This window comes from Manis javanica, chromosome 16 (assembly GCF_040802235.1).
Source record: "Manis javanica isolate MJ-LG chromosome 16, MJ_LKY, whole genome shotgun sequence".
Classification (NCBI taxonomy): domain Eukaryota; kingdom Metazoa; phylum Chordata; class Mammalia; order Pholidota; family Manidae; genus Manis; species Manis javanica.
In genome coordinates this window covers 62,007,142-62,030,817 of record NC_133171.1, presented here as the reverse complement: position 1 = coordinate 62,030,817, position 23,676 = coordinate 62,007,142, and the positions used below count along the sequence as shown (strand labels likewise).

The 23,676-nt window shown below is 37.9% G+C and overlaps 1 non-coding gene and 1 pseudogene across 1 annotated transcript; one reads left to right on the top strand and one right to left on the bottom strand.

The window, feature by feature from the left end:
- Positions 1-12,578: 12,578 nt before the first annotated feature.
- On the bottom strand, positions 12,579-15,460 carry LOC108398165 (presenilin-associated rhomboid-like protein, mitochondrial; annotated as a pseudogene).
- Positions 15,461-15,672: 212 nt separating this feature from the next.
- TRNAT-AGU (transfer RNA threonine (anticodon AGU)) lies at positions 15,673-15,746 on the top strand. The gene has a single exon. It is a non-coding gene; the product is annotated as a tRNA-Thr (tRNA).
- The last annotated feature ends 7,930 nt before the right edge of the window (positions 15,747-23,676 follow it).

Below are 23,676 nucleotides of genomic sequence, written 5' to 3'. Positions count from 1 at the left end.
TGGAGCCTCGGGGTTTACTTTTCTCAGCCCTTCCCAAACCACCAATGGCACTTGGGTGTCCTACTGAAATTTTTTGAAAACTCCTTTACCCACTCATTTCCTGGTCACATGAAAGGTAACACATGACTCAATGAATTGCCTTTAATACTGCCCCATTTTTATCCTGTGAGTCTTAGCACCATGTAAGAAGGGAAACAGAAAAGAAGGAAAACAAGGAGTAATAAAATAATTGTTTTACAAGGTAAAGAGAACCAGCCAATGCAAAATTTGAGTATGGCATCAACAGACATCGAGAGAACAAGTGTGTACATTAACCAGGCTATTTACATTGTCCTCTATTTTTCACTAATATTTTAGAAAAGGAAAAAAGAGGCTCATGAAAATTTTCCTTTAGTTATTATTTCTACTACAATTTTTAGACTTCTTAATTTATAACTAACTTCAGATTTATAGGAAATTTTAAAAACTAGTAGTACAGAAAGTTCCCACATATTCCCATCTAGCTTCATCTATTTTTTTCTTTCTTTTTTTTTTTTTTGGTGTATGTATCATAGTTATTGGGTATTAATTCTCAATTACTATATGAAGAGATTCAGCAACCATCATGTTCCTCTCCTTCTCTCTCTCTCCCTTTGACTCTCTCTTTCTTTTTCTGTATAGACACAGATTTCTTTTCCTGAAACATCTGAGAGTAGTTGGCAGGTACATCCCTTTACCCCAGCATACGCAGCATATTTTTAAAGGTTCTCCCTTACATAAGCACAGTAAAATTGTCAAATTTAAAGAACTTTTTATTTATACAAAACTATTATCTAATAAACTACTCATACTCAAATTTTGCTAATTGTCCCAGTAGCACATCCTTTATTTAATTTTTTTTCAAATCCAACACCACTCCAGGGTGACACATTTTATTTAATTTTTTTTGTCCCCCTAGTCTTGTTTCCTTGCCAAAATTAATCTTGCTAAAAGAGTAAGAGGTAGGTCATTCAAGAGTGCCAAGTTTGAGCTGAGGAGGCAACAAGCTCCTTCACTACAAAGACTTGCTATGCTGTCCTGCCCTGTATGGATTACAAAATGAAAGAAGTAACCAGTGCAGAGAAAAGTTTTCGTTCTTCTACTTGCCCTGACCTCAGGCTCTGGGTGTGGTTTGGGGAGAGTACTAACTCCTGAAAAAGCTGCAAAAGTAGATATGGAGCAGGAATCCTATCATTTATGGAAGCATCAGAAAACACAGACACCTGAAAACCTATATGCTAACAAGCTAGAAAACCTCGAAGAAATGGACAACTTCCTAGAAAAATACAACCTTCTAAGACTGACCAAGGAAGAAACAGAAAATCTAAACAAACCAATTACCAAAAAAGAAATTGACTTGGTAATAAAAAAACTACCCAAGAACAAAACCCCTGGGCCAGATGGATTTACCTTGAAATTTTATCAGACATACAGAGACGATATAATACCCATTCTCCTTAGAGTTTTCCAAAAAATAGAAGAGGAGGGAATACTCCCAAACTCATTCTATGAATCCAACATCATCCTAATATCAAAACCAGGCAAAGACCCCAACAAAAAAGAAAATTACGACCAATATCCTGATGAACATAGATGCAATAATACTCAACAAAATATCAGCAAACCAAATTCAAAAATACATCAAAAGGATCATACACCATGACCAAGTAGGATTCATCCCAGGGATGCAAGGATGGTACACATTCGAAAATCCATACACATCATCCACCACATCAACAAAAAGAAGGACAAAAACCACATGATCACCTCCATAGATGCTGAAAAAACCATTCAACAAAACTCAACATCCATTCATGATAAAAACCCTCAACAAAATGGGCATAGAGGGCCAGTACCTCAACATAATAAAGGCCATATATGATAAACCCACAGCCAACATCATACTGAACAGTGAGAAGCTGAAAGTTTTTCCTCTGAGATCGGGAAGAAGACAGGGATGCCCACTCTCCTCACTGTTATTCAACATAGTACTGGAGGTCGTAGCCACAGCAATTAGACAAAACAAAGAAATACAAGGAATCCAGATTGGTAAAGAAGAAGTTAAACTGTCACTATTTGCAGATGACATGATATTGTACATAAAAACCCTAAAGACTCCACTCCAAAACTACTAGAACCAATATCAGGAATTCAGCAAAGTTGCAGGATACAAAATTAACACACAGAAATCTGTGGCTTTCCTATACACTAACAATGAACTAATAGAAAGAGAAATCAGAAAAACAATTCCATTCACAATTGCATCAAAAAGAATAAAATACCTAGGAATAACCCTAACCAAGGAAGTGAAAGACCTATACTCTGAAAACTATAGGACACTTTTAAGAGAAATTAAAGAGGGCACTAACAAATGGAAACTCATCCCATGCTCTTGGCTAGGAAGAATTAATATCGTCAAAATGGCCATCCTGCCCAAAGCAATACACAGATTTGATGTAATCCCTATCAAATTACTAACAGCATTCTTCAACGACCTGAAACAAATAGTTCAAAAATTCATATGGAAACACCAAAGACCCTGAATAGCCAAAGCAATCCTGAGAAAGAAGAATAAAATTGGGGGGGGGGATTTCGCTCCCCAACTTCAAGCTCTACTACAAACCCATGGTAATCAAGACAATTTGGTACTGGCACAAGAACAGAGCCACAGACCAGTGGAACAGAATAGAATCTCCAGACATTAACCCAAACATTATGGTCAATTAATATACGATAAGGGAGCCATGGACATACAGTGGGGAAATGACAGTCTCTTCAACAGATGGTGCTGGAAAAACAGGACAGCTGCATGTAAGAGAATGAAACTGGATCACTGTCTAACCCCATACACAAAAGTAAACTCAAAATGGACAAAGACCTGAATGTAAGTCATGAAACCATAAAACTCTTAGGAAAAAACATAGGCAAAAATCTCTTGGACATAAACATGAGCAACCTCTTCATGAATATATCTCCCCAGGCAAGGGAAACAAAAGCCAAAATGAACAAGTGGGACTATATCAAGCTGAAAAGCTTCTGTACAGCAAAGGACACCATCAATAGAACAAAAAGTATGGGAGAATATATTCATAAATGACAGATCCGATAAAGGGTTGACATCCAAAATATAAAAAGGCCTCACGCACCTCAACAAACAAAAAGCAAATAAGCCAATTAAAAAATGGGCAGAGGAGCTGAACAGATACTTCTCCAAAGAAGAAATTCAGATGGCCAACAGGCACATGAAAAGATGTTCCACATCGCTAGTCATCAGAGAAATGCAAATTAAAACCACAAAGAGATATCACCTCACAACAGTAAGGATTGCCACCTTACACAAACAACAACAAATGTTGGCGAGTTTGCGGAGATAGGGGAACCCTCCCACAGTGCTGGTGGGAATGTAAATTAGTTCAACCATTGTGGAAAGCAGTATGGAGGTTCCTCAAAAAGCTCAAAATAGAAATACCATTTGACCCAGGAATTCCACTCCTAGGAATTTACCCTAAGAATGCAGCAGCCCAGTTTGAAAAAGACAGATGCATCCCTATGTTTATCACAGCACTGTTTACAATAGCCAAGAAATGGAAGCAACTTAAGTGTCCATCAGTAGATGAATGGAGAAAGAAGATGTAGTACATATACACAATGAAATATTATTCAGCCATAGAAGATAGCATACCCTACCATTTGCAACTACATGGATGGAGCTAGAGGATATTATGCTCAGTGAAATAAGCCAGGCAGAGAAAGACAAGTACCAAATGATTTCACTCATATGTGGAGTATAAGAACAAAGAAAAACTGAAGGAACAAAACAGCAGCAGAATCACAGAACCCAAGAATGGACTAACAGTTACCAAAGGGAAAGGGATGGGGGAGGATGGGTGGAAGGGAGGGATAAGAGCAGGGAAAGAGAAAGGGGGCATTATGACTGGCATGTATAATGTGGGGGTGGGTGCATGGGTAGGGCTGTATGAAACAGAGAAAACAAGTAGTGATTCTACAGTATCTTACTACGTTGATGGACAGTGACTGTAATGGGGTTTGTGGGGGGGGACTTGGTGAAGGGGGGAGCCTAGTAAACAATGTTCTTCATGTAATTGTAGATTAAAGATAACAAAATAAAATAAAATAAAATAAAAAATACACAGACACCAATTTAGGACAATTGTTTTGTATTTGTGAGATGATTCTAACTTTCCCTACAAGTAGTTTAAATTCATGGCCCTGATAATAACTTTGATTAATCAACATGAATTTGATCATACAACCCAGATTATGAAGTGGACTAGTTTTTATGTCTGACCTAAACCAGGAGAAAATCGTTTACAGGGAGACCTGAGCCAAAGCCAAATGTTTAAAGGAAAGGCTATTTTTTTTATAAAAAAGATCATTGGTATAGTTTGTTTTAATCTAGTGTTTCTTGCAAATAATTTGTCACTTTCAAGGAATCGAACTGTTGCATAAAGAGAGAGGCCACTGTCAAGGTTTCACTTCAAGAGTTTAGGAACCTTGCATCTCTCTTACCCTGTAAATTTGGGCAATGTTGGTGAGTCATGGAAAATTGTCAATTGTTCTGTGAATTGACTTACCAGAGATCTAGGGGTAGTGCTCCACCCAAAGCAAGTATTTCTTTCATGCAAGAAATGCCCCCATCAACCTCGTCCATGGCACTGGGTTTTATGTAGCATCTAAGTCATGTTCTCCACAGAAGACACTCTTTTCATGCTCCCAGAGAGATGTGAGACCCAGTACATCTACCCAATCCTAATACCTGGTGATTCGGCATATGTCCTAATTATGTTATTTTTTTTTAGTGTCCATTCATTATCTTTAATTATGCACATATTACATATATGTAATTATCTACAGGAGAGATATTTTTATGCCACGCCACAATCTGTAGACAGTGTAGATGCTTCAAATGGTGAGTAATCTAAGTAATAGTAAAAAAAATCCAAAATGACTCATTTGTTTGTATCTGTTGTAGAGACCCAAGAGTATAATTTCCTTATGGCTATGATTCTTAAACTTAAGCAAGATCATATTCTTGAAATCTACAGTATAAATGAATTGTACTAAAGACCTTTTTTCCTTCTGGTACAGATGTCAGTTGCTGCCAACAGGTGCTTCCTACAGTGTTGTTCCTCTAATATTCAATCCTTCCTAATATACCAACCTCTGGCTCTCTCTCTCTTACATGTTCCTGTTATCTGCCATCATCAACTCCTCCACCTTCACTGTAGAATTTAGTCTTTGGCTCAGACATCTCCACCCCAAATGTTATCCACCATCATCACCAATAGGTTAGGCATTTTTGTTATGATTGTTCTGTTTTGAATACACACATGTAATGTGGGAGTAGGATCAAAATTAACTTGCTTCCCAAGTTTTGTAATCTGTCTGCATTTCTTATAATTCCATATCAAAACTTTGAAACCCAAACTGACCTTTCAAAACTGACCTATTCTGCTTGTGATTTCATTTAAAGATTTGAAAATAAAAACCTAAAGTTTAGTTGGAAAAATCTAGGAAAGGTAGTAAGAGGTTCCAATATGCTACTCAACAATACACTTTTAAATTCATTTCTACTTTGAGGTTCTCCATATGTGTATATGTACTTGGAGGAGGCATGGGGTGGGTTATAAATCACTGCGTTGTGCCATGGGTGTGAGTTATAAGACATTGTGGGATTATCCATAAAAGAAAAACCTGTATATTGTGTGTGTGTTAATTAATTAATTACTTTTTTATTAAGGTATTATTGATATACAATCTTATGAAGGTTTCACATGAAAAACATTGTGGTTACAACATTCACCCATATTATCTAGTGCCGCCCCACAGCCCATCGCAGTCACTGTCCATCAGCAAGGCACCCAAATTCACTACTTGTCTTCTCTGAGCTACACTGTCTTCCCCATGACCCCCCACACACCATGTGTGCCAATCATAATGCCCCTCAATCCCCTTCTCCTTCTCTTCAACCAATCATGCCTGTTATACATAAGTTCCAACCACACAGAAAGCACTAGAATAAACATGTAGAGGCTTTGGACACAAAATCAAAGTTATCAGTGGCATAGACAGGAAGCAAAACATTCTTGTGGCCGTTAGCCATAATAGTGAAGGACCCACTGCAATTCCTCTCTGACTCTTGCATCCTTGAGTCCTGATGGTTATATAGTGCCATATAATCTGTCACTGATTTAGAGCACTTACTAAATTCTGGCTGTCATGACACAATCCCCAGAAAAAGTTGTCTCCCAGCTCATACTATAACCAAGTATTCAGAAAGTCATTCTACCATCCTGTTAGGTTGGTTGCTTCAGGGTAATGGGAATATGCTAAGACCAGCAAATTCTAGGAACAGTAGGTTATGACCACACTCCATTTGCTATAAAATTGCTTATTGTCTTAAAAGTAATGGTTTGGAATGCTCTTGAATAAGATATTCAGTAATACCATGGATGGTGGTTTTGGCAGAAGCACGGTGGGAGGTGAAGGCAAATCTGTATCCAAAATAATTGTCTATTCTGATGAAAATATAGACTGACTCTCTAATACAGAAGTGGTCAAATGTAGTGAACCTCATAACAGAGGTATCCCTATGGAATGATAACATGTGAAGGCTCAAGGTTTGCCTGTGATGCTAGTGGTTTGGTCACTTAGAAGTGGTTTGAATAAGATCTATTTTGGTGTATAGAAGTCCATGTTGCTGAGCTCATACATGACCTCTCCTCTGTCCCTGTCACCATGGCCATTTTATTTATAATCCCATGGGACACAGGAAGTGGTGGCTAAAGAGAGGCTTACAGATGTCAACAGAATGGGTTATCTTGTCCACCTGCCTGTAAAGATCCTTTTCAGTGGAGGTTGCTCTTTGGAGAGCATTTAAATGGGAAGCAAATATCCTTAGAATCTACACTTTCGGAGAAATCCTCCCATTTGCCTCTTTCCAGACTTCTTCATCACCACTTTTCCAATAATTTTCCTTCCAAGCCCATAATCATCTTGCCAAACTATTAGCCACTTGAATTAGTGTAGATCCCTACCCTACATCTGTGCTTCTGGGAAAAATGAAAAATCAGGTGCCCTGCTTGAAATTATGCCCACTAGACTGATCTTCACTACTGGTCTTTAGGTACTGTGGAAGTTGTTCACTTTAGTGTGTTGCCAGCATGTGGGTGCAGAATCACCTATAACCAGCTTGGTGTTTTTCATCCTTAGTTATAGGGAACTCCCTATGAGGCTAGAGATGTGGGATGAAAAGGTAGAAGAAATATACCAAGTATAGAAGCCATGGGAATAGAAGCCAGTTTCTCATGCAAATCACCATATGTGTAGGCCCTACTCGTATATTCTATTTCTACTTGATTATTAAAGGATGTTGTATGTCCACCTTTATGGATGGATGGATTAGAGAACACCTAGGTCACGATTAGAAGTCTCATGGTAACTTAGTGATTCCTGCTCAAGCATTCACTATCTTACTGGACCCAATAGCAATCCATAAACTATTTTTTAAATAGAAGATAATAATTTTCAGAAGATGCCACTGTTTTTCACTTAAATCCTAAAGGTTTGTGCTGTGATTCACTTATAAAAAATGTTAAAACTTCAAGTGCCATCTCTGTCTTCCACAGACACTCTGAGTAATCTGGTGGGTCACACAGGTGAAATGACAGTTCAGCTTTCATGCAGCCTGGACCTGTTGCAGTAGTTTGTGTTGTTCTGGACCTTAAAGAAACTGGTGGCTTTCCTAGAGACAAATAACAGACTAGTAGTTGACAAAGGTGGGAATTTGTAGGGAGGTGAAGGGGGTCAAAACTTCCAGTTATAAAATAAATAAGGGATGGGGATGTATGTACAGCATGGTGACTATAGTTAATTCTGTATTGCATATTTGGAAGTTGCTAAGGAAGTACATCCTGAGGGTTCTCAGCATAAGAAAAAAAATTGTTGTTATATATTGTGACAGGTGTTACCTAGGTGAGTTATTGTGGTGATCATCTTGCAAGATATACAGATATCATGATGTTGTACACCTAAAACTAATGTAATATTATATGTTAATTATAACTTAATTAAAAAAGAAACTTGTAGCTTTCTAGGCTGCTTGTTGAATCAGTCAGAGTATTAGGTCCAAACGACTCTTATTTTTGCCTCCAAAATTCAGATGCCCACTAGACAGTCTCCTTTTCTAGGGACAGGAGCCAGATGCAGCAACGTGTTTGTCACTTGTGAAGCGCCATCTCAACATACACCACAGGAATTTTACCAGAACTTACTCCATGGCTTGCATGTGTCTAAAGCAGCTGCTACTTTCAGTCAAAAGTAGGTCCAATAAGCATGATATCATCAATAAATGGACCAATGTAATATCTTGCAAAATAGAGAGGTGATTGATGTTCCTGCTGACTAGATTATTACAGAAGGCTGGAAATGTATATGATCCTGAGGTGAGACTGGCTGTACTTTGCTGGCCCTACCAGCCAAAAGCAAACCATGCCTGGATGGTTTATTAGTTTGCCAGGACAGCTGTAAAAAAATATCATGGACCTGATGGCCTAAAGAACAGAAATTAATTTTCTCACAGTTCTGGAAACCAGAAGTCCAAGATCAAGGTGTCAGCAGGCTTGATTTCCTCTGAGGCCTCTCTCCTTGCTAGCAGATGGTTGCCTCCTTACTGTGATCTCACATGGTCTTTCCTCAGTCTGCATGTTGTCTGTGTCCTTATCTCCTCTTCTTAAAGGACACAGTCATTATATAAGTCATACTGGGCATACTGGTTGAGGGCCCACCCATATGACCTTATTTTCCCTTCATTATCTCTTCAAAGGCCCTATGTCCAAATACAGTCACAGTCTCAGGTTCTGTGGGTTGGGACTTCAACATATGAACTTTGGAGGGACACAGTTTAGCCCATAACAGTGGTCAGTTTTTACTGGCATAAAGAATGAAGTATCTTCCACATTGAATGCTGGTTGTGGCTGTGATGATTCGCTCCAGTAAAGAAATCACAGCTAGAACAGCAGGAGTAATTAGAACCTTGATTAAATTCACAATAGTATACTGCTATTTTTCATGATAATTCTGTCTTTTGCACAGGCCAAATAGGCAAGTTGAATGGAGATGTGATAACAATCGCTGCTGTCTACTTCTTTCAAGTCCTTGCTGATGTACTTACTTATCCTTAGAATTCCTTCAGGAATGCGGTATCCTGTGTCCTGTTTGGCAGGTAGAGAGAATTCTGACAGCTTCCAACTGGCCTTTCCTGCTTTAATATGTCATATGTCATATGTCAGGAATTCAATCCAGATTTCCTTGAATGAAGAGACTGGGTTCACTTGAGACAGGAACTTGGTACATAGCTAAAAATGTATATAGTAAATACTTCTTTCCAGCCTTCCCCAAAGAAAATCCATTTAGCAAGGCAATTTTGTGTTGGAGAAAGGAATATAACTAGAATGTTTGGAGATATTTTTAAACACGACTCTGAACTGACATTAAATATTGGAACACACGATGCCATCATTGTCTATCAGTCAGAGTACAGTTTATTGAGGTCATGTGATCAATGGAATTAGGTCTATCTTATTTAGATCCCTGAATCCACTCCATAGTTATTTCTCAAGATCCAGGATGCTTAGTTGGAATAGGCATACACAACCACTCCAGTATCCCACCATCACAACTGAATTCAGGGAATCATTTTGATTACAGTATCCGCCATCACTATAGTGACCACAAAGAATAGGCACTACAGAGACTTTTTGAAAGGATGATGTTGCTCTCCTCACCAACACATGTCTCAAAGACTTGGTGAAGGTAGTATGCTAGACCAGGAGTTGGCAAACATTTTCTGAAAACAGCCAAAAGTAAGTATTTTAGAATTTCCAGGTCTAATGACAAAATCAAGGATGGTATATAGGGATTTATATTATAATAGATACAAGAGTTGCACTTTTAAAAATGAAATTTAAGATATAATAATAATAATTGAGCACAATTGTTACTACTACTAATAATAAAAAGAATAGAATTATTTTTGAGATAACATTTTGCTTAATTGGAGTCCAAAGCCAGTGTTCCCTATCATCAAAATTGATTGCTAGTACTTTGTAATGATCTGTAATGGGATTTTATATATTTCATCTTTGAAAATGTCTTTTCACAGAAATAGGCACTGCCAAATGCTGCTATTAATCTACAAGTGTATGACTTTTAGCATATTTATTACATAAAATACATTTACAGGATTTTGTTAGACTCTTGATATTTGCCTTTTTGATGTCATTACATTGCAGATTAATCACTTGTAATTGAAGGTTAAAGGTTCTCAGTTGCATAGTTAAGTGGATTTTAGAAGACCTACAGTTAAGTGGACCTTTTATACCTGCATTAAGGTCCAAAACACATTGCTGGTGAGCTCACTGCTATGAGCTCAGGAAAACATATCTGCAGAAAAATTGTGTGGTAACTTTTGACAATATGGGAAATGTATAGAACAGCTTGATACTACCTGTGATTCTAACAATTTTAATTACCATCAAAGACTTTACTGCAGAATAAATTTTGCATATAGGCATTGTTTTGCCTTGTAGTTTTGGGGTAAATTCATTAAAAAGCATTATCTAATCTGAAACAAAAACTAATTTTCAAAGCCATTCAGTGTTTGGTGATAGTAGTTGTGGGCATTTCTTTCCATTGAAAAAAATTTAACCTCAGATCTGAGCTCAAAAACCACAACTTATCACTGCTAAGTCATTGAACTTCTTTGTGGTTGGGCAAGTTAGGACCTTCAGCTACAATTCCTGATAAAAATTTTCAAAAGCAACAATGGTTGGTTTCACTAGAGCAAATTAAATTCATTGTTGACATTTCTTGTTCAGTTCCGTATGATACCTTCTTATATGTCCCACAAAGTATCTGATGAAGAATAATACAATAAATAACCATAGGGTTACATTTTTCACAAGTTCTAAAACTTATTCGACTAAGCCTTTTTCTGTTCCTTTCATAATTTTACTACCACCAGTTGTAAAATATTTTAAGCAGATTTCACTTCGGCTTGTAATGAACTGCTCTTTTTTCAACTTCTTAGAAAATATTCTCACCTGTAGTTTTCATGCAGACTACTCATGCAGGTTATTTCTTGAATCACTTCAAACTGGTGTTGACTCCTCAATTGAACCCCTGAATATTATCAGTAGCAGATGTGAACTCATGAAGAGTCAAAGGAAACCATGCAAAATAATTTGCCTTATTTTAAAAATTAACTGTCGATATTGCTCCCAATGACCTCTAGTTTCTGATCAATTATTCTCACCAAAAGACTAACAATCTTAAATGAGTTTCTTTCCTTTAGACATATTTCTTTGGCTACTAAAAGTAAGCATTACTTAATTACCTCCCCACTGGGAACCGGTTTCCTTGCATGGTTAACAAGTGAACCAGTCAGAAACTTACTTGGTCGCAGCACCATTTTCATTCTTTTTATTCTTGTGAAGAAATTCTGTTGTGGTGAGTTTTGCTACCTAAAACTTTTTAAATTTTGTGACATTTGCTTTCCTGTAAGGTGGGATATGATGAAAGTATAGTCTGGCTATATTCATATACATTGCAGTCCCTCAACAAATTTACAGCATCGTTGGATTCCATTTCTCAGCATTTTGGGAGTTTGTGAGAGACGGAAGAACTAAAGCAAGAGGAAAATAAGGGACTCCAAGACATTTTCCCTTTAATTTCCTTTATTTTTTGAACTGTGTCTGGGTCAAGTGATGGGGTGCAGAGGAGCAGAAAGCTCTGCACTGAATCCCTCACCGTCACCTGTCTCCAAGGTCTCCGTCCTCCACCTATCCATCCCATGCTGCCAGGAACTGGACCGCACTGGTGCACATGGAAGTCAATTGATTCTATGGCTTTCTGGGCGGGCAAACACATTGGACAACTAGATAGCCCCAGTTAAGAAACCTTCCAAACACGATGTTGAAAACAATGTAAGTAATAAAAAAGAAAGGGGAAAAATTGGTAATGCAAGGTAGCCAAAATAGCTCAGTTGGGAGAGCGTTATACTGAAAATCTGAAGGTGACTGGTTTGACTGCGGGTTTCAGCAGGCTTGGAGTTTCAAAGGGGCATTTGCTTTCCTTCTAATTCATGCATACAACTAGGAGTGCCTTAGTCAGAATAAAATATCACACATGTGTATGCTGAAATTTGAGTCTTGTATAAATTTCACGTGTCGTGAAATATTCTCCATTTTATTTTTTCAACGTTTTAAATTAAAAGGGTTTCTCGTTTCTGCAGCACATATACATAATGTATATTGTCTATGGATTTTTTTAAACTAGAGATATAAGCCTTTATTTCACAACTCTGTCATAATTCACTTGCTAGTAAGACCTGTGCTGAGGGCATAGTTCAAAATACTGGGAAACCTAGATGCTGGCTGCCTCCCAGGTGGGAGCAAAGATGTGGTTGCTCCAGTGCTGAAGCGTTCTTGGGGGCTTCAGGCAGCGTGGACCAGACACATCAGTATTGCCCAACCCCATTTTTACTTAGAGCCACCTCCTTTTTGGGGTGGGGGTGGCATTACTCTTCATTTCATACCAAATTTTCACTAGAGACTCCGTGTTCTTCCAAATGAATTCAGGACCATATTCCATATTCCAAGTATATGCCATATTCCAAAGAGAGCTTCCCCAAGATGTGCTGCAAGATTAAAACATTTCCGTCCCAGGATCATTCCTGCTGTATCCATGGCAATCATGGCTTTTAGGGCAATGCCTGCTGTGAACATGAGCACTGGAAAGAAGAAAATGGGGAGGTTCTCTCCTGGGGTCTTAGTGCAGACAGGAACAAGGACTGTCATGATTGCGCCCAATGCACCAAGTGACAGTCCGTATCTTCCTGTGGCAAATTTACACACATAACTCACAAAATTGGAAATATCACCTGCAGACAAGTACACTGCCATGAACTGCTCTAAATCCAGAATATTCAGTATGCCGGAGAAGTTCCACAAAATATACATATCTGCTGTCATGTGAAACAAGGGGAAATGGCTGAATGTTCACAGCAACACTGGAGAACAAAGGACCTTTGAGGCTGGATTGGATGTGAAATATCTATCTGACGATTGTCCGCTGTAGAGAAGGTACACCCCACAAACAGAATGCAAAAATATTTGCAGCTATGATACCTGTCACAGTATGCTGGCCATCACTGAAGTATTGCACCACTTGTTAATCACCTTTCTGAAGTCTCCTTCTTTTTGTGGTCTGATGCTGTCCAACCAATCAGCTTTTACACCATCAAAATAACTCTGGACCCTGGATTTCAGTGATTGTATTGCTAAATAGTAGCTGACCCAAATGCACAACCTGTAAAAAACAAAGGCTTTACGAGAGTCCTTATGGGATAGGGAGAAGGATAAAATACTTCCTTCTACAGGAGGAATGAAAGCACTTCTCTTTTGTGCTTCACCGCTTATTCCTGTGTCTGGTCTTCGAGGTTCAACCTTCCTGGATGCTTTTCTGAGTCCATATTTTTGCTGAATAAGAAAGTTAAGCCTAGACCGTTAGTGAGTATTGTGTTAAGTGTTCCTTCGTGGTCGCCAAAATGTTGCCAGGCAATCCTGTCTGGGGAGATCTCCCTCCGTGCCAGGTGAGATCTCAACCCGCGGGAGGGTTCTTGGTTCTGACCTGGCACAAGAAAAGAGTAGTTTAATAAAGCAAAGTACACGCTCAACGAGGGAGTGCGGACGTGCCCCAGATGTGAGCAGCCATCCGAGGCTATTTTAGGGCTACAAGAGTATAGTTGTAATAGAGACATCGTGTGGCATTCTTTTCCCTTCCCACTGCTGCTGTGTGCAGTACAAATCGCAGTGACTCAGTGATTTCCACATATTTTTCGGTGTCGTGCACATCTCTATACCATAAAATTTTATTATTTTATTACTAGTACTTACACATCATGTGAAAATAAAAGTGAGCTTGATTTGACTGTCAACTCCTTTTTAATTGAATTACAGTAGAGCATTGTGTTTATTGTGCAGTTACCCTTTTGCTTTGCTAGAAAATAACAACATACATGTGCACCTTCAGAGTAAGCACTCGTCACAACTCCTGAGCTTAGAGGAATGCAAACAGCTCTCGACATTTACTAAACGCCTAATTTGCCAAAACCCAGGATGGAACCAACGCCCTTTACATGTTCAGTTTAATTCAACTGAGCTACTCCAGCTTCCTACACTAGCAACTTTTTTCCTTTCTTTTTCATTACTTAGTTTTCAACTATCGTTTTTTAGAAAATTTCAGGTTCCTTTAGTGTGACTATCTAGCTGTCCAATATGTTCGCCCAAGCAGAAAGACGTAGCATCTATTGTCTTCCACGTGCACCCAGTTCCTGGCAGCAAAGGATGGATAGGTGGAGGACGGAGACCTTGAAGAGTGGTGATGGTGAGGTCACTTGACCCAGACACAGCTCAGAAAATAAAAGACACGCAAGGGAAAATGTTTTGGCGTCTCCTGTTTTCCTTTTCCTTTCGTTCTTCCGTCTTCCCCAAACTCCCAAAATGCTGAGAAATGGAATCCAACGGTGCTGTAAATTTGCTGAAGGAATGCAGTGTATATGAACATTGTCAGACTATACACTCATCACAACATTCCCACTTTACAGGAAAGCAAATGTCACAAAATTTAGAAAATTTTAGATGGCATAATTCATCACAACAGATTTTCTTCACGAATTTTCTTCTAAATAAAAAAATCTCCCTCCTGGTCTCTTCATTTGGTAGAAAACTGCTTAAAACTGTCCTAGTATTTCGATGGGAGGGTCTACTCTTTGGAGTTAGAAAACTAAATTTCAGAATATCCGTTTCAGGTTTCCAGACCTGTTCAACCAAAAGATTTTAGAGCAGTGATTGTCTCGCCCCTCTTCAGTTAGCTCTTGGTGATTTAGCGTTCTCTCTCCATCTGAACTTGTGTTTCCTAAGGCAACTCTTCAAATTCTCTTCTTCGAAGTTCTGCCAGACAGTGTTAGCTGCTGCTCTGATAGTAGGAGCAGTGGCGGGACTGGGATCCCAGTGTAAGGATGGGGGAAACGCCTGGTAGGGCAGGGCCTTTTCCAGAGGAGAAAACCACCCAGATGTCCGGGTGAAGGCTGGGGACCCTTGCCCAGCATCAAACGCCAGCACGCAGAAGCCCAGCTAACTCTGATCGCCAGTGGACACGGTATACAGTTTGAGGCTCTCAACTTCTGTTTTGCTATTCTCATCCCTGCAGAAAATGATCCACTCAAAACACTCAAAATATTGATTCCATTGTAGATTACCGAGGCCAGGGTCCCACTGCTGTCTGAGGAAATCTACGTATAGCCCTTCTCTTCTATCTTGCTTGAAATTTTCCGCCTGAGTTCTGTTCGTCCAGGCTCCATGCCAAGTGTAGTGAGGGTATGCAGAGCAAGAGGAAGAGAAGACTGATGAATCAGCGCTTGGGCCAAAGCTGTTCACTGTCTGGGTGGCTCTGAGCCCAGTCAAAAGCTAAGAGAATAAAATTCCAAGAAAGGAGTAAGGCCCTCTTCTGAAACACATTTAATAATACAAAAATACTTTCTGACAAAACATGCTAAACTTTCATCACTGTGCAGGCTCTGTGGCTTAGTTGGTTAAAGTGCCTGTCTAGTAAACAGGAGATCCTGGGTTCAAATCCCAGCGGGGCCTTCCCTCTACTCCCGTTAGAAGTTTCTTCTGTCCCATATCTCTTTCCTTTTCTTTAAAATTCAACTGGTTCCATTTTTATTTTTACCATTGGCATCCCTCCACTCCTTCAACTTTGTATATAACAGCAGATACCTAAAGACTTTGGAAACAAAATCAAACTATTTTGGTACAGCCACACAATGTAGGAGCAGTACCATGATTTTAGTATTACTAAATTTTGGTATTTCTTGTTGAGTCTTTTTGGAAATACAAACCACTTCTTCTTCCCTTAGGATTTTCTGTGTAGTCTTATCTCGGGTATTCCAATCCTGATTTCATATAAACAGCTAAAACCAAATTAATTGAAGTTCAGTGAAGGACTATAGACTGTGAGCCTGAATTTTAACACGGCACTCACCAGTGCTCTTGAGGTTACAATTCAACTAAGGGTATGTGTGGAGATTTGGGTGGGTATGGAGTTGGTTGTATTTAATCCAAGAAATTTGTGAAAGCATACCATGAATGTTGGTTGAATGTTGTTCAGAGGCGGCTACATAATGTACGACCCAGTGCAAAATGAAAATGTCGAGCCCCCTACTCAAAAACCCAAGGAAATGTGCCATTAAAGGTAATAAAATATAAAGTTTTTCCTTTCTTCTTCAATCTCTCAACCTGTTATGGTATTTTTTGTTTGCCTTTTAATGTTATTCAATTAAGAAGAATTAACATTGTAAATTATCTGAGTGAATTTTACTGTTCATATATATTTTACATTATCAAAATTCATGAGGCTTCGCAACCGCTGTACACATACGGAGAAGCAAGGGAAGCCCCATAGGCATATTGCACATATTTCCTTTGCTCGTGTACCATGCTCCCTTGTTAATCAACCATCAGTTACAAAACACATACTCAGAGGTACAATTATTACATATTTCAGAATGACAAAAATAGATCGCGGGATTACCAGTGTCCCTAGTCTTTATTAGCAAAAACACTCGGTATGCCAAAACCCGAAACTGAACCAGTGACCTTTAGGTCTTCAGTCTAACACTCTCCCAACGGAGCTATTTCAGCCACACAAGAATGGGATTTCTTTGATATTTATTTTTTATTACTGGCATTGTTTTCAACTTTGATTTTAGATTTTGAATTCTTCAAGTGTTGCTATTTAATTGTCCAATATATCTACCACACACACACAGATACACACACACACACACACACACACACCCCACACCTGCCCAGGAAGGTTTGTAATCTGTCTTCCACCTATTCTGCTTGTATCTAATTCCTAACAGTGTGGGAGTAGGGAGACAGAAGAGAGATAATAGGAATTCAATGGAAAGCCTTTCTGCTTTTCTACATCCTGCTGATTGACCCACACAGGGCGCAGAAAATTAAGAAACCAAAAAGAAAAAAGGAAGAAAAAATTAGGAAACGAAAGAACATTTTGTGAGGTCTCTTATTTTTTTCTTTTTTCATTTAATCTTTCATAATCTTCAAAGATGTTGAGAAATAGAACCCAGGCTTAATTGTTGTTAATGTGGGGTCAGTTTTCTGTTTCCTGGTTATTTCGAGTGAGCCGGTTCCTTCTTTTCTCCTCTTTGATTTAATCTTTGCCAGTCTTCTGCCCTAGGTGATGTAGAAGTCTATGGAGTACAAAGGGGGCAGCACTAAAGGGAGTCCACTGGATCATATTTATGCCAATAGGGAAAATGTGAGAAAAGGAAAGAACAAAATAAGGGGTGGGTATTGGCAAGTAGTTAAAGAACAGAGAAGTTTCCAGGTAATGAAATGCTGACACATTTTAAGAATGCATTTTATCACTTAGTGACATCTTTTGATGGTCAAGCTCTCTTGGAGATATATCTTGAAATACTAGTGCCAGTATCTCTAGTTTTCAAAATCCAAAGAGTTGGCAGGAGAAAGTCCACTGAGATAAATCCCACTATTTTTTAAATCCCTAAACTGTATCTTGATTAATCACTACACCAGGAAAAAGTTACTGAATTACATACCAAATAGCAATGTTTCTGCTCCTAGAACATTCTCAATCCAAACTGAAAAGTGTATACAATAGTTGGACCATGTTTACATTAATACCATTTTACTTGTGTATAATTAACTTAGGGTGGGTATTTCCCTCTTGACTTAACAGGATTTTGTTTTCTTTTGTTTTCCACATTGCAAAATTAGTCACAGAGCAGTCTGACAATTGTTTTTGAGCCAATTAAAGTGTGGAAATAAAATTACAGATTATTATTTGTAGTACCCCTTTTTTTTGCTATCATTAATATACGATTACTTAAACAACATTATGGTTACTAGACTCCCCCCACCAAGTCACTCACCACATACCCCATTACAGTCACTGTCCATTAGCATAGTAAGATGCCACAGAATCACTAATTGTCTTCTCTGTGTTCTACTGCCCTCCCCATATCCCCCGCTACATTATGCACTCTAATCGTAATAACCGTTTTTCCTCCTTATCCCTCCCTTCCCACTCATCCTCCCCAGTCCCTTTCCCTTTGGTAACTGTTAGTCCATTCTTGGGTTCTGTAAGTCTGCTTCTATTTTGTTTCTTCAGTTTTTGCTTTGTTCTTATACTCCACAAATGAGTGAAATCATTTGATACTTGTCTTTCTCCACCTGCCTTATTTCACTGAGGATAAAACCCTCTAGCTCCATCCATGTTGTTGCAAATGGTAGGATTTGTTTTCTTCTTATAGCTGAATAATATTCCATTGTGTACGTGTACCACATCTTCTTTAACCATTCATCTACTGATGGACACTTAGGTTGTTTCCATTTCTTGGCTATTGTAAATAGTGTTGCGATAAACATAGGGGTGCATATGTCTTTTTCAAACTGGGCTGCTGCATTCTTAGGGTAAATTCCTAGAAGTGGAATTCCTGGGTCAAATGGTATTTCTATTTTGAGTTTTTTGAGGAACCTCTGCAGTGCTTTCCACAATGGTTGAACTAATTTACATTTCCAACAACAGTTTAGGAGGGTTCCCCTTTCTCCACATCCTCACCAACATTTGTTGTTGTTTGTCTTTTGGATGTCGGCCATCCCAACTGGTGTGAGGTGATCTCACTGTGGTTTTAATTTGCATTTCTCTGATGATTAGTGATGTGGGGCATCTTTTCATGTGCCTGTTAGCCATCTGAATTTCTTCTTTGGAGAAGTATCTGTTCAGCTCCTCTGCCCGTTTTTTAATTGGCTTATTTGCTTTTTGTTTGTTGAGGTGTGTGAGCTCTTTATATATTTTGGATGTCAACCCTTTATTGGATCTGTCATTTATGAATATATTCTTCCATACTGTAGGATGCCTTTTTGTTCTATTGATGGCTGTCCTTTGCTGTACAGAAGCTTTTCAGCTTGATATAGTCCCACTTATTCATTTTTTATTTTGTTTCCCTTGCCTGGGGACATATGTTCATGAAGAAGTTGCTCATGTTTATGTCCAAGAGATTTTTGCCTATGTTTTTTTCTAAGAGTTTTATGGTTTCATGATCAGGTCTTTGATCCATTTTGAGTTTACTTTTGTGTATGGGGTTAGACAATAATTAGTTTCACTCTCTTGCATGTAGCTGTCCTGTTTTGCCAACACCAGCTGTTGAAGAGGCTGTCATTTCCCCATTGTAGTAACCTTTTTATTATAAGCCAGAGCAAATATTTATTGTGGATCAGCAATTAGTTGGGAAACTCAAAGATAGTTTTAATGTAAGAAACATCCTAAAAATTATTATTATTCAGAATTTAGGGCCTGAATTTCAGAAAGGCAATATCAAAGAGAAATGCCAAAATTAAATATTAAATGTCAAAAGTAAAAGAAAAAATCTTAGCTATAAAAAATTATTAGAATAATAATAGCATACTAAAGTCTTAGCAGTGCAATTTCCTTTTGTCTTCTGAAAATTCTTATTTTTTTTATTTTTATTTTTATGTAAGTTTTCAATAGTCCCTAAAGCCAAATTGGTAAAGGAATTCCATTGACTATAAAGACTATAGCCTAATTTGTTAATTTTTTTCTAGAGATAAGAAAAGTTCAGGAAATATGTTTTCCTTAAAAATATTTCATATTCATATAACTCAAATGGTTTTTTTCTTTTTCACTTTCTGGAGAAAGGAAACTCAGGAAGATTTCATTTAGATCCACCCTCCTCTCTGATATTACATTCAACTATACAAGCCATATACCCCCAACATACAAACAAAATGACAGCAACAAAAACCTTTAATGATTGGTCAATCTCTGATTTTCTTTTCCCAAGAGAAAAGGCAGGGGGAAAGAATATGAGAAGAAGACAGTTAAAGGCAAATACAGAAAGAATTCAGGCCATTGTAAAAGGTTAGCTATCTTCCTTTTGTCAGGAACAGAAGGAGATCTTTTCATTTTTTCCTTCCATTCATCCCAATTTGTTGGAAACAATGCAAGTAAGAAGACAATGGAGCAGCTTTAATGTACTGAAGAAAAAAGTTCAACCTAGAATTTTATACCACTGGGAATATCTCTCAAAAACAAATGCAAACTAAATAGTTTTTAGACATACAAAAACTTAAAGAACTCATCACCAACAAGCCCATATTATGGAAAATGTTAAAGGAAGTGCTTCAGATGGAATGAAAATAATACCAGATTAAAATCCAGATCTCCACAAAGTGAAGAGCCCTGGAAATGGTAAATTGATACTTGTCTTTCTCCGCCTGCCTTATTTCACTGAGCATAATACCCTCTAGCTATGTAGTAAGCATAGGTAATTTTGCAATTATTTAAATCTCTTCAGAAGATAACTGTTTAAAGCACAAATAAAAAGAATACGTTGAGACATTATAGTGTAAGGAGAAGTTAAATGTATAACAGCAGGAGCACAAACTCTGGGAGGGGAGAAATGGAAATAGTGGTATAGTGTTATAAAGCCCTTGTATTACATATGAAGTAATCGAATATCACTTGAATCTACAGTGTGATTACTTTTTAAAGATATCCTATAAAGCTAAAGTATCATTGGGTCATAGACCTAAACATAAAACAAAAAACAAGACTTCTAGGAGAGAACATAAGAGAAAGTCTTTGTGACCCTGGGTTAGGCAAAATTGCGTATATATATGTTAACAAAAGCATAACATTTGATCAGCTGGACCTCATCAAAAAATTTTAAATCCTGTTATGTGCAAAACATGTTTAAGATAATAGAAATACAAGCCACAGCCTGGGAGATAACTTTTGCAAAGCAGGTACCCAATAAAGGATTTGCATATGCAGTATAAAAAGAACTCTCACAAGTCAACAATAAAAAAACTCAAATTAAAAATAGGCAAAATATTTAAGCAGACATTTCCCCAAAGAAGATATAACGATGGCACATAAGATGCTCAACATCACTAGTCATTAAGAAAATACAAATTAGAGCCATAATGATATACCACTGCACAGTTATAAGGGTGGTTAAATTTAAAAAGACTAACTGTACCAAGTGTTGGAAAGAATGTGGAGGAAATGAATCTGTCATATACTGATAGTGGTTATGAAAAATGGTACAACTTTAAAACAGTTTGGCAGTTTCTTAAAAAATTAAATGTATACCAATCATATGATCCAACCACTTAACTCTTAAGTATTACCCAAGAGAAAAAAAAGTCTATACAAAACTTGTACACAAGTGTTTACATCAGCTTCATTTGTAATAGCCAATGATTGAAAGCAACCCAAATATTTATCAACAGGCTAATGGATAAACAAATGCTGTATATTCATACCATGGACTATTTCTCAGTATAAAATGGAATAAACTATTGATACATATGACATGTGAATCTCAAAATAATTATGATGAGTGAAAGAAGCAAGACCAAAAATATGGTATGATTCCATTTATGTAAAACTTTAGAAAATGCAAACTACTTTGCAGTGTTGGGGAGTGAATCACTGGTTGCTTGGGGTTAGAGAGGCAGGGAGAAGTAAAAAGGGAGTTGATCCCAAAAGAATTTTCTTCTCTCTTTCTCTGTCTTTGTCTTCCTTTTCCTAATTTCTAGACTTTCCAGACAGCTGTAGGGTAAAGAAAGTTTTCAAGATAAGGAGTTGAGGGATGCAACATGATTGGAAATAAAAGATAATGAGTATCATTTTGTATATAGGATGTCAAAGTGCTTCCTTGACTTTCTAGGGAAAGATATCCTGGAAGATTGTATATTGCTGATGAGTTTGCAAGGCTCAGTGTAGAAAGTGAAGGAATAGATTAATTGCAAATCAAGGATATTCGAAGAAGTGGGTATGGACAAGGTGGTAGCATGATCTATGGAGGAGAAAGAAACCAAGAGAACAGGAGAGAAGACAAGAGAAATTTCCATTTTTGGACTTTCCATGGAAGTGGTTCGAACAAAAACAAAAAAAATGGTCATTCAGATGGTGAGATACTGGACAGTATAGACCAGGCTGGGAGGAACCTACCAGCTATTCTTGAGCATAGCTGGAAAAAAGTCTGATTTACAAATTATAGGAATAGTATAGTTAACAAGATAAATTTTGACCAAAAGATAGCCTTACCAAAGAATGTAGAAAATGGGCATATTTCTCAATATACTACAAAAAAGGTGTACCCCTCAGTTGGGGGTTTAGCTCAGTGGTAGAGCACATGCTTTCTATATGTGAGGTACTGGGTTTGATACCCATCACCTCCAAATGTGGATTCTTTTACAGGTCTTCAGTTTGTTTTATATCCATATACTCCAGTAACATAGAATCTGCTCTCTTTCTTTTCCATCTTTCATTAATTTTTCCCCCTGTTACATGGAAGATAAACATGATTACTGCAATATCAGAAGGAAGAAGCAAGAGAAGGAAAGAAAAGAACAGGCTTATTCAACCTCCCCACATGCTACCGACTTAACCAGGTTTTTGACCCAGATTACCATTTTACAATACTACTTTAAGAGAAAGGAAGAGCCACAGTAAGAGGGAAAAAAGGAAGGAAGGAAGGAAGGAGAGGGAAGAAGGGAGGGGGAAGGGAGGAAGAAAAGGGAAAGGAAAGAAAGAAACTCATATGCAGTTTCTTTGGCCAGAATATCTAATCCTGAAGACAATAGCCATGAGGAAAATTAGGGTGCTGTGAGCCCAACTGTCAAACCATCCCTGGAAGAACACTTTGGACTGCAAACTGAATGCCTTGTACACACAGCTCTTCATGAATCTTTATCACATCCTGAAATAGAACACATGAATTCAAACAAGGGTTTTTGTTTCCCCAGTAACCCTGTAAGAACCTGAAAAAAAGACAAAGTAAGGAAAGCTCCACCATCAAACTGCTTTAATTTTGGAGCAAAGTGATGTTCATCCCCTACAATACAGAATGCTTGGCTTTCAGATAAATTTAAGTTGTCCATATCCCCTTGTTTCCTTCCCTTCCCTTCCACTATATCTGAAAAAGTTGAATAACATGCTCAGCACCAAGTGTATGCTGTGTAGGCAGGATACATTCCCTTTCGATAAACCTGCCCTCATGAAGACTATTTCTGCTTAAAAGTTTCCATTGGGATGCCACCAGCAGCAGGGCCTAAAGGAGGGAAAAGGCCACACAAGGCATCTGCCCTCCTAGAACAGCTCCAAGAATCAATTTGCAGAATTAGCTGGAAAGCTATGACAGACAGAGACTTTAAAGGAATTACGTCTCAACATCAAATGAAGTTTTAGGTGTGTGACTTTGGTTTTGTTTTGCACCTAATCTCACATTTTGCACTTGATAATCAACATATAAAGAGTTCACTGATAAGGTATCAAAACGTGCATCACAGTTAGGAAACTCCAGCTCTTTTTGTTGCATGGCATTGCTGAGAAAATAACTGATATTAAAAATAAATTGCAGTGCAGGTGAATGTATCTGTGTTTTCATGCAAAAAAAAAAAGTTTCCATTGGGGACTAGTGGGATTGATGCTGTTTCT